This window comes from Equus caballus, chromosome 14 (genome assembly GCF_041296265.1).
Source record: "Equus caballus isolate H_3958 breed thoroughbred chromosome 14, TB-T2T, whole genome shotgun sequence".
Taxonomy (NCBI): Eukaryota; Metazoa; Chordata; class Mammalia; order Perissodactyla; family Equidae; genus Equus; species Equus caballus.
Genome location: NC_091697.1, coordinates 65,462,714 through 65,469,581, shown reverse-complemented (window position 1 = coordinate 65,469,581; position 6,868 = coordinate 65,462,714). Strand labels below are relative to the sequence as shown.

General features: G+C 47.9%; 1 pseudogene; it reads left to right on the top strand.

Annotated features, from left to right (window-relative positions):
- The first annotated feature begins 2,327 nt into the window (after positions 1 to 2,327).
- LOC100073083 (regulator of nonsense transcripts 1-like) lies at positions 2,328 to 5,619 on the top strand (annotated as a pseudogene).
- Positions 5,620 to 6,868: the final 1,249 nt, after the last annotated feature.

Below are 6,868 nucleotides of genomic sequence, written 5' to 3'. Positions count from 1 at the left end.
GTATATCTTTTCCCACTCTTTTAAATTTAGCTTGTTTGTATTTTTAGATATTATAGAATGTATCTTGTAAACAACATGTAGATAGGTCTTGCTTTTTTTTAACCAGTCTTTAGTGTTTAGTCCATTTACATTTAATGTAATTATGGTTTTGTTCTGATCAGTTTAATTCTACTATCTTGGCATTTATTTTCTATTTGTCCCATCTGTTGTTTGTTCCATTGTTCATTTATTCTTATTGTCTTTGGGATTTATTGAGTATTTTTGGATTCAATTTTATCTACTTTATTGACTTTTTAGAAATACTTCTTTCTGTGTGTGTCTGTCACCTGTGTGTGTGTGTGTTTTAGTGGTTACCCTAAAGATTGAAATATGCACACTTAACTTATCACAGTCTCAATTCAAATAATATTATGCTACTTAAAGAACAACCCAAGAAATATATAATAGTATAATTTCATTTAATTCCCACTCAATTCTTTGTGTTCTAGTCATATATGTTTTTTCTAAAGATTGGCACCTGAGCTAACACCTGTTGCCAATCTTTTTTTTTCTTCCTGCTTTTTCTCCCCAAATCCCCCCAGTAAATAGTTGTATATTTTAGTTGTGGGTCCTTCTAGTTGTGGCATGTGGGATACCACCTCAGTATGGCCCAAGGAACAGTGCCACATCTGTGCCCAGGATCCGAACCAGTGAAACCCTGGGCCACCCAAGTGGAGCGTGTGAACTCAACCACTCAGCCACAGGGCCGGCCCCTCTAGTCATATATTTTAATTCAACATATTTTATAAACCCCACAATCCATTATTACTGTTTTTGCTTGAAACAGTCAATAGTCTTTTAAAGAACTTCAGCAATCTCATGAGTCTGGGAAGACTAAAATGAGATTTCAAGGGCACCAAGGAAGCCAGGACCTAGATTCTTGAGAGAAGAGTTCAAAGAATTGAGCCCAACAGTCTGAGCCTCTTTTGTCCTTGAGGCATTTTGCGATTTGTAAGTAGTGTAGGTCAAGAAGTATAGAAAGAGAGCAGAAAGTAGCTGCTATGTGTTTGAGAAACTATGTAGGATTTTTGTCAGATTCATGGTTCTAGGGAGATTAAAAATGGAATTAAAGGACTACCTAAAGGATGAGGTTCTGAAAAAACCCCAAGTATTCAATTGAACACCAGAAGAGCTACAGTCTAAGAGTGAGGTTAAACTAGAAATAGACCAGCCTTACAAAGACTGAAACCCAGCTGTGAATCAGCTCAGTCTGTCTGAATTTAAGTAATCCATGCATACTCTAATTGCCTGCCAGAAGCTAAAAAATTCTCTCTGGAGAAAGATAATATTTTCAAGAACCTCTATAATTTTTATACATAATTTCCATAATTCAATAAAAAATTTACCGCATATACAAAATAAAAGATAAAAAAAGCAATAGAAACTGATGCACAAGCAATCTAGACACCAGTTTTCAAACACAGACTTTAAAATAACTGTGATTAATATATTAAAGGTAATGGATGATGTCAACTTAAAAAGTAAATTTGCCTGTTATCTTGTCTCAAACTGGGTTCATTCAGGAATGGCCAAAAGAATTGCAATTTGGAACATGCATGCTATGGCAAACCACAGGCAAATCCAGCAAACAAAGAAGGGGAGCTGCTTTTATAGAGAAAAAGGGAAAGTTGGGAAGGGCTTTTCTAAAGGAAAATGTATTGGGGGAAAGTAACAGTTCAGGGCCACAACAGGTTCTCATTGGCTAAGCTGTGGAGTTTCTCATTGGCTAGGCAGTTGCCAGGTAGGGAGAGAAATCTTCCTTCAGCAGTAAAGCAGTTTTACTTCCTGTGGAAGATGCAAGGTTCCCCCTCTTCTTATTTGGTGTAATTGAGGTTGTATGATAGGGCATGAGAGCTCCCCCTATAGGCCTTCCCGACCCTAATTTAGTTAAAGTTTCTTTTATTAATTTCCACAATGACAAGATGGAGAAATTAACCAGAAAACTGGAATTTATATCAAAATAATAAGATGGAAATTCTAAAGCTAAAACTAAAAAATAATATCTGAAATCAAGAAAGCAATAGAAGCCACCTCACATCTGCTAAAAAAGGCAAAATTAAAACTACTTATGACAGGGGGCGGTGTTAGTGCTTCCTTCTGGGGACTGTGAGGGAGGACGACTCCTAGGAGAACGGCACGGGCTCCCTGCACGTGTCTTTTGGTCCAGGTCACGCTGCGGCAGGCATCTCAGTTCTGTCCAGGAGTGCAGGAGCCACGCCTCCACCTCATCATGGTGGCAGACTTGAGTGTGGCGCAGCACTGGCCTGAGGGCCCTATGGGGCGGCACCATGAGCATGGAGGCTACTGGCCCAGATAGTGGGCATTCAGCTTCCTGGACATCCAAGGCAGCCGAGCTGCTTGACCCGCACAGCAGGGCTCCAAGTTCGACTTCACCAACTTCACCCTCCCCAGCCAGATGCAGAAGCCCCCCAGCAACCTCAGAGGTGGCATCGAAGGAGGCCGGGTCAGAGTGAGCTCTGCAGCCAGACAGCTGGTTCTGCAGGTCAGGAGACTAGAGCATCCTGCAGCATGTGGCCATGGACCAGAGTGTGGCCAAGACCAGCCAGTTGTTGGAGGAGTTGAACTTCCAAGAAGATGAAGAAGATACCTATTCCAGGAAGGATCTCCATAGTATATGCCTGCAGTTTCTGTGGAATACACGATGCTGGTTGCGTGGTTTACTGTAATAAATACCAGCAAAAAGAAGTTCTATAAGGGATGTCAAAATACTTCTGGTAGCCACATTGTAAATCACTTTATGAGGGCAAAATGCAAAGAGGTGACTCTGTACAAGGATGGGCCCCTGGGAAAGAGGGGTCTAAAGTGCTAAAACTGCAGCTTCAGCTACGTCTTCCTTCTTGCTTTGTTCCTGACAAGGCCAACTGGGTCATGGTGCTGCTGCGCCACTCAGAGCAGCTTTGGGGGCATCAATGGGGATAGCTGGCAGTTGCAGCCTCTGATCTAGGACTGCTTCCTGGCCTGGCTGGTCAAGATCCCTTCTGAGCAGGAACAGCTGGGGGCTCAGCAGATCATCAAGCTGCAGGAGCTCTGGAAGGAAAATCCTTCCACACCTTAGAGGACCTGGAGAAGAATGGGGGAGGGATGGCAGACGAGGAGCCATAGCACATCCTCCTGCTGTTCCAGGACTCGTACCGGTACCAGAACATATTTGGCCCTCTAGTCAATCTAGAGGTCAACTACGATAAGTACCCAGACTTAAGGTAACATCACGATCAGGTGGGACCTGGGTCTTAACTAGAAGAGAATCCCCTACTTCACTTTCCCAAGACGGACTCTGGTAATGAGGATTTAGTCATAATTTGGTTAAGAGACATGCAGCTCATGCAGGGGGATGAGATATGCCGGTGGTACAAAGGGGACCTGGCCCCCTATGGAAAGGGATCGGCCACATCATCAAGGCCCCTGATAATTATGGTGATGAGATTGCCATTGAGCTGCAGAGCAGTGTGGGCGCCCTCATGGAGGTGACTCATAACTTCCAGGTGGACTTCATGTGGAAGTCATCCTCACTCGATAGGATGCTATGTGCATTGGAAATGCTTGCTATGGACGAGACCTCCATGTCAGGCTACATCTACTACAAATTGCTCAGCCTCAAGGTGAAGGATGTGATCATCGAGTGCCGGCTGCCTAAGCACTTCAGGTCACAAGAGCTCCCCGACCTCAACCACTCTCAGGTTTACGCTGCGAAGACTGCTGCAGAGACCACTGAACCTGATCCAGGGACCACTGGGCACAGGGAAGATGGTGACCTTGGCCACCATCATCTACCACCTACCTCAGCAAGGCAACAGGCCCGTGCTAGTTTGTGTTCCCAGTAACAGAACCATGGATCAGTTGATTGAGAAGATCAGCACCAAAAGCCGCAAGACCATCGACTCCCTGGTGTCCTTCCTGGCCCTGCAGAAACGGATCAGGAACATTGATAGATGGCATGCCAGAAGCTGCTGCTGCAGCTGAAGGATGAGACTAGGGAGCTGTCATCTGCAGACAAGAAGCAGTACCCGGCCCTAAAGCACACTGCCAAGAGAGAGCAGCTCATCAAAGCAGATGTCATCTGCTGCACGTGGCTGGGTGCAGATGACCCAAGGTTCGCCAAGATGCAGTTCTGCTCCATTTTAATTGAGAGAAGTACTCAGGCTGCCGAGCCAGAGTGCGTGGTCCCTGTGGTCCTCAGAGCCAAGCAGCTGATCCTCGTGGGCAACCACTGCCAGCTAGGCCTCATGGTGATGCGCAAAAAGGCTGCCAGGGCTGCGCTGTCCCAGTCACTCTTTGAGCACCTGGTGGTGTTGGGCATCCATGCCATCCGCCTCATCTGCCTCTAGGTCCAGTATCGGATGCACGCTATGCTAAGCACCTTCCCACCCATCATCTTCTATGAGGGCTCCCTTCAGAACAGCATCACTGCAGCAGATTGTGTGAAGGGGTCTGACTTTCAGTAGCCCCAACCTGATAAACTGATGATCTACGTGACCCAGGGTGAGGAGGAGATGGCCAGCTTGGGGACCTCCTACCTGAACAGGATGGAAGCTGCCAACATGGAGATCGCCATGAAGTTACTGAAAGCAGGTGCCAAGCCAGACCAGATTGACATCATCATGCCCTATGAGGGTTGGCGCTCCTACCTGGTGCAGTACATGCACTTCATTGGCTCCCTGTACACCAAGCTCTACCAGGAGGTGGAGATCGCCAGCATGGACACGTTCCAGGAGCATGAGAAGGACTTTGTCATCCTCTCCTGCATGTGGGCAAATGAGCACCAAGGCATTGGGTTTTTAAACAACCCCAGGCAGTTTAATGTGGCCCTGACCAGAGCACAATATGGAGTCATTATTGTGGGCAACCCAAAGGCCCTGCCCAGGAACCACCTGCTGAACTACTACAAGGAGCAGAAGGTGCTGGTGAAGGAACCCCTGAATAGCCTGTGGGAGAGCCCCATGCAGTTCAGCAAGCCCAGGGTGCTGGTCAACACCATCAATCTGGGAGCCCTCTTCATGACAACAGCCACGTATGACCCCAGGAGGCCATTATCCCAGGATCTGTCTATGATCAGAGCATCCAGGGCTGGCCCTTGAACACTACTTCCAGACCCACAATCAGTGGGCACGATGAGTGCTGGGCCCAGCCATGTGGCCGCCGTGAGCACTCCCCATCCCCTTCAACCTGCTCATGTCACCCATGCCACCACTGGGATATTTTGGACAAGCTAACAGGGCCAGCAACAGGCCAGGACACCCCAAAAGGCAAAACTGGTTGTGGGAGATGCCAGAAGAACAACTTTGAGCATCCTGGGCCCAGCCAGAGGAATCTCTCCAACAGCCAGTTCAGCCAGGACTTGGTGTCACAGCTGTTTTCACAGGGCCCCCTGATGCCAGGCTACATCTCCATGAACTAGCCCTGCTGGATGAGCTAGCCCGGCCTCTCCCAGCCCAAGGTATTGGTGATGAGTTTAAGTCACAAATCAAAATGAAGCTGTCACAAGACTCCACGTACCAGGGGCAGCAGGTATACCAGCATGGCAGAGTGATGGGATTGTCCCAGGACCAGAAGGTGACTTAGTCCATCAGCCTCTTATTCTGAGTAATAAAAAATAAAAATAACTGGATACCTGTTTCCCACTGCTAAAACTGAAGCAGCACTGTGAGCATCAGGAGAAGGAGAGGAGCACCCGAGGGAGAGAGGAGCCTTAGACAGAGGGAGCCCCCACCGCTGGCATATGGCGGTGAGGACAAGGAGAAGGGAGAGCGGGAGAGGGTGCTGGCAGCAGAAGATGGCCCGCCTGCCAGCCCTGCTAGGCAAGGAGGCCCAGTGTCACCGTGTCCACACCTGGGTCTGAGACCAGGGCAGAGGGAGGAAGACCTTCATCTCAGCGTAGCCCTTTCCTATGTTCTTTTCTCTCTTTCTCTCTTTTATTGAAAAGGGACTACATTTTAGCAGGAAAAACCTTCACGCTTCTGTGCCTGAGCAGCTCCTGTCTGGTGGCAGCCATGCAGGGCAGCAGAGGTGCAGGTTCTGTCCGAGCCAGCTCTGACACCATCAGGGTCACACTGCCTGTGTTCTAAGAGTTTTCATTTAAAGAAAATGTGGTCATTGGGGTTTTTCGGTTTGTTTTTTAAAGATTCTTTCAAAGGAGTACCAAAAAATACACTTTCCAGAGTTTGTCTCTCAAATCTTAATGGTGGACCTGGGAGGTGTGAGAAGCTTCCAGAAATGAAGTTTAAACAAGCCAACACAACTCCAGATTAGGATCAATGCTAGTGACGCAATTGCAAGGAGACTTTTTGTTTTCAGTTTTAGCTTCTGGTGGCTCTTCCCTGCGCATCAGGGAGCTGAGGAAGCACCCTTTGGGCCAGGTGGCTCCATGTTCTCCACTGGACTCTCAGAAGCAAAGCACTTACCATACTTGGTGGACTTGCCAAACTACCCGATCCCCCACCCCAGGGGCCTAGTGGGACCGGCCATGAGACCCTCAGAGGGCAGGAAGGTGGCTGTTCCTGGGCCAGTCATTTCTTCTCCAGCATCCTTCCTGAGGATTTGGCAGAAGCCAAAAGGGCCCATCCCCTGCCCCAGGGAGGTGCTCACCGTCCCTGTGGCAGTTAGACACAATGAGCACCCCGCCCACCTTGTTCTCCACCCACCACCCAAGTTTGGAGGCCCTCTACCGAGGGGCACAGCTTTGATGAGATTGAGTTGTTTATGATTTTTGAGGGGGAAAGAATAAGTTTCAGAAATAAGTTGGTTCTGTTCCAAAGGAGCTTTGAGGGGTTTGTCACTTGAGCTGGTAATGGGGACAATCTGCCCAGGTCTG